Below are 12,891 nucleotides of genomic sequence, written 5' to 3' on the forward strand. Positions count from 1 at the left end.
CCCGGTTATGGCTTATAATAGAGGAAAGTCACCCCTTTCTCTGGGCGGATGTCAGCCCCCATCTCTATTTATTTATTTTTCATGCTTGTCTATACTTCCCTCACCTTTTCCCTATCAGCCTAGGATTTCCCACGTTGAGTCTTGGCTGTCAAGCTCTGGGGAAGGGGGTCTCTGCCCCTCCCCTCCCCTCCCGACATCCGCACCGGGGCGCAGCTCCAGCAGGAACAGGAAGGCCGGGATCCCTCAGGGGAGACCCCGTGCTGACATTGCTACCTCAGTGTCCAAGGCGTCCGAGAATGTGACCCGTGAGCCTCCAGGGGCCACGGGACATTCCCCCAGGCGGCTGGATCAGCCTCTCAGAGCCCGGGATGGAGGAGGGGAAACAGTAAGACTGCCGCGCGCCAGGTGCTCTTCCCAAGCTGCGTCCTCCCTCAGGTCGTCCCTGGGGGACGCCCACGGGCTCTGGGTGCCTCGCGGAGGCCTGAAAGGCCGAGCGGTTGAACTGGAGGGGAGCCGGGCGCGCCCTGGGGGCGGGGCCTGGGCAGTGCTCTTCCGGGTCTTCCGTGCGTGACCTGCGTGAGGAGCGCCTCGGGGCGGCTGCCTTCCGCGGCAGTTAGGAAGGCCCCGCCTGGGCGCCTGCTCGGGGGGCCTTCTCCTCGTGCTTTTCTTGCGGAAGCGAGTGCTCAGGGACGTCGAGACAGCGGAACTCTGGCTGTCATGAGGTGCGCAGACAGCCGGCAGCTGCTCCCCAAGAGTGAACCAGCCCGCGGTGAGTAGCCCAGATGGTTAGAGAGACTCCCAGCGCTGCCGCGGCCTCAGAGGACCGGCTCCCGGGGAGGGGAAAGGGCCGGAGTGGGGCAGCTCAGGTGGAGTTTGGGGCCCCGGGGCAGGATGCTTCTGTGTTTTGAGGAAGCTTTTTTAAAAATGGTCCCTCAACCCGCCCAGCTCCCCACCGCAAGTGTCCCAAGTGGGAGTCCTTCATTATGAAAAGGGCCCTCTCTGCCCCCTCCAAAAGAACCTGTGATCCTCAGAAAAACTTATTAGCCGCCGTGAACCCACAAAATGAAGTTTCTCTGCACGCGGTGCCCTCGGTGGCGCGCTGTGAGGGAGGGGTGCTGGAGACCTCCCGGTACCGCGTGGTGCTCCCCTAGACACCTCAGAGCATGGACCCCACCACAAAGCCCGGCGCAGGGACCCTCTTTTCCTCGTTGTCCCTGAAGGCGGTGGAAATGAGGGTTTCTCTCAATTCATGCTTACCCTCGACTGCCCTCAGGAGTCCTTCTCAGGACTGACCCAGTGGGGTCCCAGCGGAGTGCTGGAGGACCAGGGACGGGCTTGCAGAACGAACCACTGTAGCAGCAGGCCCGCTCCCCTCTCCCTTCTGGCTTCGTGCTGCCACTGCCTCCTTCTCCCTTTCTGGAAACCCCATTTAGGGTTCGGTGATCCCGGTGGAGTTAAGCTTTTGAGGCAAAGCAGCAGTGTGTGTCTGTTACAGAGGATCGCGTCCCAGGGATCTTTCAAGAACCATCCCTGGTCACTGAGACAATTTCATAAGACAAATGAGACAATCCACGTAAAGAGTTAGAACAGCTTAATAATCCTTGCAACGAGTTAGCTATCTTTTTTTAATAGACGTCTCTTAGGTTGAGTGTCACTTGAGCCCTTGACGTTGGGCACCGCCCCAGTGCCTGTACACTTCCCTCTAGTTTGATCCCAGAACATGAGGTTGAGGGGATGACCAGCACCCTTCTGTTCAATTCCAGTGAAAGGAGACAGAGCAAAACTTCCCTTGCTCTGATCTGGGGGCAGGTAGAATCTTGGACTCTGGAGCATGAGAAGCTCAAAGCAGACTTCTTGCCATCACCCAGAGGCGTTTTCCTCCCCTCCCCGCTCCCTACCTGCTTACAGTTAACATGTTTCTGACAGTGTTCACGCCCTGAACAGTTGTCCAATGCTATTACAGTTTGGAATGTAACATTCATAGATTCATTCATTCAGTAATGTTTCTTGATGCTCCAGGAATGCAGAGTGGAGGCCAGGCATTATGTGGGATCTGTGATGTTCCTTGGACTAAACACGAGGCCCCTGCCTTCACACAGCTTGGGTTTTAGTAGAGGGAGACAGCCAACATGTAACAAAATAAATGAGATCACTTCAGGTAGTGATAAGCATTAAGAAGAAAATAAAACTGCGTAATGGAGAAGAGGGCCAAGAAGGTTTCTTGGAGGACAAGAGCCACTCGGCTCTCCAGCTGCAGGCTTCCGGGCAGCACCCTGCTCTAAGGCAGACACAAGCTTGGCAAGTTCACAGGATAGTAAGAGGGCCAGTGTGTCTAGAGAGGGATGGGAGGGGAAGGGAGCTGGAGGGGACGAAGTCAGGGAGGTGGGCAGAGCCGTGGAAAGCCTGGCCTTGCGCTTCCCTATCTACACACAAGAAGTGTGAGCATGAAGTACGGGACAAGCTAGGAGCTGCTGGGTCTCCATGGGGACACCCAAGGGGAGAAGACCTCTGCCATTGGTATTCCTCAATGGCTGCTCCATAAACAGCTCAGAGGGGGAGCCCTAAGAACGCCTGCTCCAGGAAGGCAAAGAGATTCGTTTTTCAAACTTCTGCGTAAGGGGGTGCCTCCATGGGAGAAACCAACAGGGCTGGGCAGGGCTGGCCTCTTGCGTAGAGGTGAGAGACAAATTTCTCACCTGGGACCCTGATGCAGTACCTCGTTTAACTGCTGCTTCCCTGGACAAAAACTAAACCCAACAGCAAGAGAAGGGGAACCTGAGGCCACCTCAGTTTGGCGGGTGGGGGGAACTGATATTGGTTGTCCTGGGCATTTTACCCACATGATCGTATTTGACGCAAGTCCTGTGCTACACGAGTCCCATGCCTAGTCCCATAAGAGAGGCAGGAAACTTGAAGTTCAGAAAGGTGGTATAATTTGTACATGGTCGCACAACCAGCAAGTGGAGGAAGCAAGACGCTCCTCAGGCTGTCTGTCTGCGGCAGCCCACATCCATGGGAGCCCTCCTTCAGGAAGAGACCAGGTCGATTTCAGAGTTTCCCCAGGCATAGGCAGCTGCACTTGGACTTCTTGGCTTCAGGATGGCCCAGCCATGTTTGCGTCAGATCCTCTGAGCCCCACCTGAACAGGTTTCTGATTGTTGGGTGTGATTAGCGGAGTTGTGAACAAGGAATAGCTCACACGCTGGGGGTGAATGGGAAACCGTGTCTCGTGAGCTGGAGGCCTGGGGAAATGAGGACAAAGCCAGCTGGGCCGTGGGCCTCAGGCGAGCGCCCCAGACCCAGACCCACTGAATCAGGAAGTGCTTTTAATGGCTTCTGCAGGTGCTCTGAGTTCCAGTTCGCCAGGCTTCTTCTTATCACTGATTCTGCCTTGAGGGATTCGTGTCACCTGTCCCCAGGGCCTGCCTTTTCCTTTTCATCCTGGTTGAGGTCCCAGTTCTCCTGGGTTTCTAGCTACATCTGATACCGTCTTGCTTAGCTCTGAGGTAGGCGAGGGCTGCCCCAACTCTCACCTCCAGTCCTGGGCCCCTCTGTGGGCGTCATCCTGGGAAAGGGTTCCCATCAGGCACCACCAGTCTGGCAGGACTCCCTCCAAAGGTCAGGCTGTTGGGTCTCGATACCTCAGAGACCAGCCTGTTTCCCAACGTCAGGACGCCAGTCAAGGCTTTCCTCACCGATCAACCTCACCAGGCTGTCACCTGCTGGCCAGGCCTGCGACTGCTCCGCAGGGGCATGCATTTCCCTCGGACTGGGCTCCAGCGCCATGCCTCCCAGGCCGTGCCTCCCTCTCCCTGGGAGAACCCTGGCTCCTGAAGACTCCCCCGGGGCCTGGGCAGTCCGTGGAGATGCAGGGGCGAGGCGCGACCCACAGAGCCCTCTATGAGGGCAGCTGAGACTGACCGCCCTCCTCAGCCCTCTCTGCCGGGGGTCGCCGGGAAGCCCAGCCAGCGCCCGCGGGGCGGCAGGAACCTCTCCAGCCGGACCTAGGCCTGCAGGCTCCACCCAGGACCTCATTTGCACTTCAATAACACGCTTTTCTTTCACTCCGCTCTGTATCTGGGTGTTAGATGTGTCAGTGGAGAGACTCCCCAGCGCAATTAAACGGGAGTATTGAGCCGGAGAGAAATCATGTGTTTGACTCGGATATTTAAGCAACCACCTTTCAGTATTGACTAAAAAATTGGCCTTCCAGCTGTCCCTGCTGGCAGGCTCTTCTGGCATCTCTTCAGACCCCTGTTAATGTGTTTTTCAAATTTCAACTTGCTTCAACTTGTCTCCAAGCTGATTCCCCCAACGATTATCATAATGGGTTCCAGGCTGACCCGCATACCGCGCTTAGGCAGGCAGCCCGGGCTCCTCCCTGGAGGCGACTCCTCCCCATAAATCACAGGCCGTGGGTGTCCACTTGCTGGGTTCACGGCAGGTTAAGTCAGCTCGGAGGACTTCTTACAACAATTCCTAATCGTTCTGGAGAACTTTAGTGCTGAGGGTCTCTCTCCTGACTGAGTTTAAGCAGCGTGCCTGCTGGGGAACTTGCCGATTCCCTTCATATTTTACTCACTCTTCCCAACAGGAAGAACTTTCCCACCCCCATGGGTAATTCTTGGATGGGTTTGTGGTCACTTAATTGCCAGGGTCCTTGCCCCTGGCTTTACAGAGTCTTGACAATACAAGTGCCTTTCCCAGACGTGTCCAACGAGCTGAGATCCAGCTGGTTTGGAGCCCGGCTGCGGAACCTGGGCCCTCGTTCTCGGCTCCAAAGCTTTTCAACAGCTTTTCTGAGGCCTTCATAAGCATGGCTGTCAAACTTTCCCAGTCTCTTCTACTTGGGGCTGATGAATGGCATAGCCAATTTTAACCTCAGGCTTTCTAGAAGTTGACCTGTTAACCCAGCAACGTTCCATAGAAGGAAGATCCTGGGAGGTGTAAATGAACTCTTTACAAATCAGCAGGTAAATACTGGAGGAACATGCGACTTCTGGGTCAAGTCACTGGTTGTCAGCTTTGGTATCATTGGCCGGGATGTGGCATCAGAGCTGTGGGTGGGAGGCAGCCGTGGGTGGGAGGGCATCAGAATCACCCGTGGTTGACAGTACAGGTGGCGGGGCCTGTGCAGAGAGTGACTCAGCAGGTCCAGAAAAGGGTTTGTTCCGCTCTGGTTGGTCAGCCACCTCCACGGGGCAGTCGGATGAGCTGCTGGGCTCAGGAACCGTTGTCATAGTGGAAGGAGCATTGGCCCTTCATCAGAATTCCTGGGCCTGCATCCAGGTCCTGATATCCAGTCACCAGCTGTGTCACTTGGGGCGAGCCTCAGCCTCTTCGCTTCATTTTTCTCATCCTGAAGACACAGGTGATAGAGTGCCTGCTTTACGAGGGAGGTGGCTTTGAGGAACATATGAGATACTGTGTATCATCCGAAAGCTGTAAAGTGCTGAAGACAGGTCAGGTGTGCCGACTGCTTAATCACTTAGGGACCCTATTGTTGAGAATTCATTCACTTAACAAATATGTGAGTCTTGGCACAAAACTCTAAGTGGTGCTACAGGGGTTAAAAATATAATACTGGTTTGCTGCACACAGGAGCTTTAGATCAGCAGGCAGAAGGAGAGCCACAGGCAAGGTGAGCGCAGGGTGTTACAGGGCTGACAGCGAGCACAGGTGAGGCTGGAGACACACCGAGGACTTGAAAGACTCTTAGAGGACGTGCAGGTGACGGCAGGAATGGGCATGGCAAGGATGTGGCCTCTGCTCTGGTCCCTGGAGAATACAGGGGCTTCTGGAAGCTGGAGATGTAGTTCCTCCAGGGCATGGCCTCTTTTGCCCATGGACAGAAATAGGAAGCAAGGGGGTGGGTGATCCTAGAATGGCAATCCCTCCTCCAAGTGTGGAGACTCCATTGAACCCTTTTCATCACTAGGATAAAATTCTCTCACTGATGGTGTCTCCCTCCACAAATATTTCTAGCATCCATGGCTCCTTTCTCTGTTCACACCCATGAACACTATGGTGCGGTCAGCCTGCCCTCCCCCCAGAGCAGGTCGATTTATTGGAAAATTAACCCTGATGGAACCAAGCAGGAGGAGATAAGGTGCTCCTCACATGTGGAGACCCCGCAGAGTAAAGGCCGGAGCAGGGCAGGGTGGGAGTTACGGGTGGGGTGGGACGGAAAGGCCAGCAACCGTCCCTGTGCTGGGAAGGACCGGGACAGGGTACTGGGGAGACCCGACAGAGTCTGACTTCAGGCTCCAGCCAAGCCCCCTCCCCAGTGGGGGAGAATCAGTACTGAAACCAAGTTGTGATTTCCCATATCTGATTCTATCTAGGAGGTTAGAAACAGATGCAGAAATGCAGACAAGGAATTATTTTAATTGCAAAAGTAAGAATCCCTTCTTGTAACCCCAAATCCTATCATATCCTTTATGACCACAGAGCCCTGCCTGTAACGTCCAGGCGATGACCCAAATCCCATGTATATTCCCCAAGACAACAGCGTTCTCCCAGACTCCACCTTGCTATCACTTCTGCACCGCTCCCCTGCCTCCCCCCCGGCCAAGTTCACATTTGACAACATAGCATGTGTGATGGCTGTTTTCCAAACAGGGGAAGATTTCTTCTGCTACCACTCTTTTCATTTAATCCATTCTTAATCTACATTGAAATGGGTTTCTGTGCTGCTTTTAATTATTTATTGGGCTGTGTTAGTTTGCTCAACTAAGGATTGTTTATTCATTTACGTTATAGAAGGAATTATTATTTTTTTATAACCAGAAAGTGCAGATAAACCGAAAGAAGAAAACAAAAGCACCTGTTAATTCCATCACCCAGAGAGACTGTTGTTAAAATTTTGGTGCCCATCCTCCCAGACTTGTGTGTGAGGGTATGTGTGTACATGTGTACTTTTTGTTACAGAATTGGGATGATCACATATACTGTTTGGTAAATTAGCAGGTGATGCATTTCTTTCCTTTAAACATTTAAAACATTTCAAAACACATTTCGAGTTTTATAAAAAAAAAAATAATGCGCTTGAAATGGTACACTTATTTCCCATGGTGCTACACACCAAAAGCCACATTTACTTTGTATCAAATGAAACCCCAGTTATCTTGTACTTCTGCACATTTGCATCCATTTCTGATGACCCTGATATTCTGAAGTTGCCTCTGAATTTTCCAAGAAGGACTAACCGAGTTCAATTTAGCTTTGGTATTTAGATTATTCCTGGTGTCTAGATATTAGTAATCCATGGAAGATGTACATTGTAATTCTCAATTAGTCAGAAAACGTAATTAGCCAGAATGCTGCATTTCCTAACTCTGCCCGATAATGAGCATTAAACTGTAGCAAAATGATGCTCCTAATAGGCAGTCCTCAGGGGCTGTGAGCAGTGGTCTCATGGGAGCAAAAGATGATGAATGAGAATTTATCTCAAGTAAACAAGGAAATTCTTCCACCATCTAGATTGTGGAATTGCACTGGGGTAAAATGTCAAATATATATGTGTAGAAATTCCAAGAGAGTCTTGCAATTCCATGTTGACCAAGTCTCGTTTGAATTGTCAGGCAGCATGAACTCAAAATTTGGCCTGTCCAGCTTTCAGTAGGCCATCTCAGTTCTTTCCCCAACACAATCCTAGCTGGTCGTCTTTCTCTCACTGTTAATCAGGGGATTTTTTCTCAAGGAGAGAAAGGGGAGAGTTTCATAGGAGTGAAATGGGAGTAGATATGGAGGAGGACCACAGTTAAGACACAAGTGAGAAAATGAGACACGGCCAGGTTAGAAGAGAGAAAATTGTGCTGTGGATGCAAGAGAACGGAATCAGCGGTGAAAAGCTAAGTTGAAATTTTTTTGAGAAGAGAAATTGGAAGGAAAACATGAAGAGGTGTTGCATAAAGGGGAGACTGAGAGATTTGTGAAATATTATTTCCTAGTGTTGAGTTTATGTCCAAAATTTTTTGAGAGAGGTTAAACCAGAAAATAGATTATTCATCCTGGTTACAAAGAAATCTTGGTGCTGTCTGGAAGCAGGAGCACATCAGAAACAGAGCCTGACTGTCGATAGGTAGAGACAGTTTTCTTTGCTATATTCCCTCTTTTTATTTTTTTATAAAGCAACTCCAACTCCTTCTTGTTCAGTTTTTTATTTTTGTTAGGGTAACCCCTACTTGGGGTACAAAGACAAACCAAATAAGTTCTGTGATCACAGTACTACTTTGTGGAGATTTTCTCTCATAGGTTCTTATAACATTTCTGTGAGTTGAGTAGGAGACGGATGTATGGTCTAGTATCCTGTTACATCTGGACGAGCTGAGGCACAGGGAGACACTAGATGGGGAGGCTGAACCCTTTTCTGACGCTGATGGGCAAACTGGAGGCAGTACTACTTTTTCTCAATAGAAAAAAACCCTACATTCCCATCTGTAATCAGTTCCTTTTTCCTTTGTTTGCGATGGTGCCAAAACAAAACTGAACTCAGACTTTTCAAACATACTGTCCTTATCATTTATCCTGAATGTTTCCATTTTTGAAAAATTCAATTCCTTTTTAAATTATAATAGGGCTTACATCTCAAAGAAAAACAATACTGCAATGAACTCTGTAATTCAAAGTGAAAGGGATAAAGGGTATTTGGAAAAAGACTAGTAGTGAATTAGCAAAAAAACAAAACCAAAATCCCACCCCATATGGGAATAATCTATTTCCAAAGAGCATAAAATACTGCTGAGCAGGAGTCAGTCTTTTGCATGTGTTTGGAGTGGGGTGGGATGTGCCACGATGCGCAAATGAACCTGTAGTTAATGACAACTCCACTTAGCCAGCTCCCGTCTAAACCCATACCTTATACAAATGCCGCATCTGAGGGGTTTATGAACCTTGTCAGTTTAGCCCCAACTTCTGCACGAGCAAAATGCTCCATATGAATCATCACCCAGAGTTGCCCCAGTGACATGGTTCTAGATCCGCCAAATTCTCACCTCATCCTGGGCCTGAGCCTGGGAGAGACTGGGGAAAGGTCCAGTAGCCCACGTTTTTCCACATGTGTCATCAATTATGTTCATTAATGACCAGTCCGTTAGCAAATTGAACTTGCCTCCATCTGATTGTTTTGTGCTAAAAATTACCCATTGCTCTTAGGATCTTAAAACAGAGGTAATCACTGATCCAGGTTCAGGAGGAAGGGAGGTGCTAACAGCCCCTAATGGCAAAGGAAGTCATTCATTCGTTTGGGGACAGAAGGCTGGAGACGAAGCCCCGCCTGCATTTCCTGATTTTTAGAACTCTGGAGCTTCAAATCAAATATGGGAGCCTCTCTGAACTTGAGCGTCTCTGGAACAATGATTAGTGTAAAAAAAAAAAAAAAGAGAAATGGGAATATAGATTACTTTAAAATCTTCGATGCTGACCTCTCCAAATGAAAGTGCAGGGTGAGCAGGAGATGTGTCTCTACCCAGCCTCCTTGTTTCCATTCCTTCCGAGTCCCGCTACCTCCCTCCTCGTTGTGGCTCACAGACCCAGGTTCTTTTTCGGTGCCTTCCCCATGGGCTTCTTCCCATACTTAGAAATAAGAATTGGCATCTTTGAGTTTGTGCTGTGTGTGGGGCATTGTGTACTCACTTTGTAGAAGGCATCTAATTTAATTATCACAGCAACCCTGGGAGGAGGGTATAATCGTTATTTCCCCACTTTTCAGATGAGGACAAACGAGGCCCGGAGAGGTTAGTGATGAACCATGGCAGCACTGGGTCTGAACCCTGTGTGTATGGATGCTCAGACCTCGTAGACAGTCACAGGGCAGCAGGTATGGAGGCTGAATGCTGTTATGTGAGTTAGGCACGAGTAAAGATTTGGTAAGTGACCAACAAGATGACACAGCCTCAGACAAAAGATGTACAAGGCAGATAGGTCTGAATGGACCTTTGTGGCCTCAGCTGTGAAGATGTTCTCTTGCTCAGGAGGTAGCAAAGTAAGCCCATGGTGTCCACTCTGTTCCCTGGGGCTGGGCTCAGACAGAACCCCTGACCCGGGACCAGTCTGAGGCCTGACTGTTCGGCTCACTCCTCTGTCTTGTTTCAGCTTCTGACCAGTTGGCACCCGGAGGGAGTCCAGTGGAGGGACAGGAATCCGTGGAGGCAGCTGACGGACAGTGGTCTTCAGCTCAAAGGTACATCGCTTTCCTAATGACATGCTGCTGTCTGGTTTCTGTGCTTTGTTGTGACAGGGAAACACGAACCCCTCGGGTTAATTTTTCCCCTGCTCAGTGTAATGGCAGCAAAGAAAAGTAACTTCATTTCTCAGCTCAAGACTTCTTAAGCTGCATCTCTTCTTCATTGTCCCTTTGAGAATAAAGGTCTAGAAATGAAACACAATCCTGACAAGTTTGGAAAATGTGCTTTCACAGTCTCAGTTCAAAGCCAACCCCGATACTTGGAGACGTTGGGTCTTGTTTGTTCTCGTGGATGAGAAGTTGGGCTGTAGGGCCTCCTTCTGTTTTCTTCTGACGGGAGTGAACGGCTCTCCTGCTCTCATCACTGTGGTTCGACTGAGTCTTTGCCTTGGAGCAGAAGCCCCAGTGGCTGACTTCGGAGGACACCCTGACCTCAGAGCTGGCCATGGGCAATGTCTTATTCTAAATGATGATGGGAGAGAGGAGGAAGAAAGAGCCCCAGACCCCGCAGTTTATAAATCGCCCCAGAGCACAGCCGGGATGTGAAAGGCACTCAGCCAGGGATTGTGAAAGGAAATCATTTTCATTCCCAGCCCTGGGAATTATGTGAAGCGATAGAACAAAAGCCGCATTCCCCAGAGATTTTCTGAAAGTAAAATGGAGGAGAAAATGTGAAAATCGCCGGAAGGGCAGAGTTAGGAAAGATTGGGAAATTAGGCAGAGTGCCGCCAGCCACCAGGTCCCTTGGCCGGCTGCCTTCAGACTCAGAAGGCCCCTCTACTGCTTCTTCCTGCGGCATGGGGACATCTGGGCAGTGGCGAGTGGCGAGTGCTGGAAATGCTCTCAGAGGCCTGGGGTCAGGGGCGAGGGGCGGCAGAGAAGCGGTCTGGTGGTCTAGCATCTGCACCTGGTGATGGTGAAAAAATAAGTATTTTTTTAACCTATGTAAGAAGGAAAATCTGAAGGGCACACGTAATTTTGTGATTCATTCTTGCTGGGACCTTACTTGTCCCAAGAGGCGTTAACTGTCTTCAGCAGTTCCTAGGAGGGCAGATTTGACTGTCGGCTGCCAATCTCAGGAGGAGGAGGGGACGGGAAGGCGGAAAGAGCTGAATTCTTTGCTCTGCTGTCCTTCCAGACAACAACTGTGTCTTGTGTCTAGAAATAGGTGGTGTGGCCCATAGTTCAGAAGGGCCAGAACAAGCCAGGATTAGACTGAATGCAATCTCCAGAGATGCGGGTTCTTGGCCAGCCTGTGCTGCTTGATGTCTTGGTATCTCAATTTTACCACCTGTAAAATGGGGTTAGTGACAGCTGCGCCACCCATTTCACTGCCTCACAGTGAAATACGAGAGCACAAAGATGCTCTTGATATTTACAACAATAGTAACTACTAACATTTATAGATAACCAAATTCTAGGCACTGGCCTTGCATGCATGTGACACGTCACTTCTGCTCTTGGCAACAACCCCATGATAAGACAATGTTTCCAGTCCCTAACTGACAGATGAGGAAACAAACTCAGGGAGATTTAGTAGCCCAAGATCACACCCCTGGCTCTGGCAAATAGCCTAAGCAGAAGATGTGCTGTTCAACATTACGACAACATCAAAAAAGTCAGGGCAGCCTGGACGTGTGGACCCTGGAGCCAGGTAGAGCCCGGTTTGAATCCTGGCTCTACCATTTGGCAGCTGTGTGTGTTGGGGAAAGTTGCTTATCATCTCTGTGTCTGAATGTTTCTTCTGTAAAATGGGGATAATCAGAGGACCTGCCTTGTAGGGGTGTCACGAGGATTGCGTGACATATACACAAAGCCCTTAGAAGAGTTACGGACGCTTAGTAATCCCTCTGTGAATGTGATTTTTTTTAATGCTCCAGTTAAGTGGTCTTACTGCTAAAGTGGGGCTAAGGAAAGATGATCCAGCTCGCGATTCCTGTTACTTTCCCTGTGTGCTTTCTTTTCAAAATCCTTTAGCTCAGCGGTGAGGGAGGAAAGCCAGCCCAGACAGAACTAGGAGCAGTTAGGTGGTAGCACTGCCTGAGGGATGAAGAGCAAAACGGTTGCCTGGTGGAGTAGTGGCTTTTTGTTTTGTTTTTGGAAGGAGAAAAGCAGGAGCCTGTGGCCCCAGCTCCCAGCTGGCAGCTTCCTTGGCCCTGATAGAATATGCCAGTTTAATGCTCAGCTCTACCGAAGATGCCAGAAATGGCGAGGCAGGTGCCCCAGCCCTGGTTGAAAATGGAGAGGATTTTGTTCCATGTTTATTAGGATCAAAATAATCTTTTCCAGCTGTAATTGAATGACTACATCGTGCATTTGGCACCCCCCTGGAGCCTACTATTTATTCTTTGGAGTAAACACTGGTGGAGACAAACTTCAGGTGCCCAGGGAGACCTAGCCAGGCCGACAATGTGCTCCGTGAGCCGCCGGCACTCCCGAGGGAGCATTCGTTCTGGGACGCACCTCTCTGGGTGGGAGCCCTCGGGAGCCTCAGTGCCAAGCTGGGGTGTGTACACACTCACTCAGAGGGCAGATTAGCTCATGGTACTCCTGCACACTGCCGGCCTCCACCAGTGCTGTGTGCTGACACCAACATCTGGTGGTCCGCCCCAGGTGCATCAGTCCAAGGTCTGGCTGTCACTCCAGATCACAGACTTTTGTTTATGAGCAGTGAATGCTCTGCTCAGCAGGGAAGGCGGAGTGAC

At 50.3% G+C, this 12,891-nt stretch overlaps 1 long non-coding RNA gene across 1 annotated transcript in view; it reads left to right on the forward strand.

Moving 5' to 3' along the window:
- Positions 1 to 340: 340 nt before the first annotated feature.
- The window catches only part of LOC307176497, a 31,566-nt gene continuing 19,015 nt past the window's right edge, over positions 341 to 12,891 (forward strand). The window contains exons 1-2 of the long non-coding RNA XR_013824797.1: positions 341 to 769; positions 10,096 to 10,183. This is a non-coding gene — a long non-coding RNA (uncharacterized lncRNA). The remainder of the gene's footprint in view (positions 770 to 10,095; positions 10,184 to 12,891) is intronic.

This window comes from Stenella coeruleoalba (genome assembly GCF_951394435.1).
Source record: "Stenella coeruleoalba genome assembly, chromosome: 18".
Classification (NCBI taxonomy): Eukaryota; Metazoa; Chordata; class Mammalia; order Artiodactyla; family Delphinidae; genus Stenella; species Stenella coeruleoalba.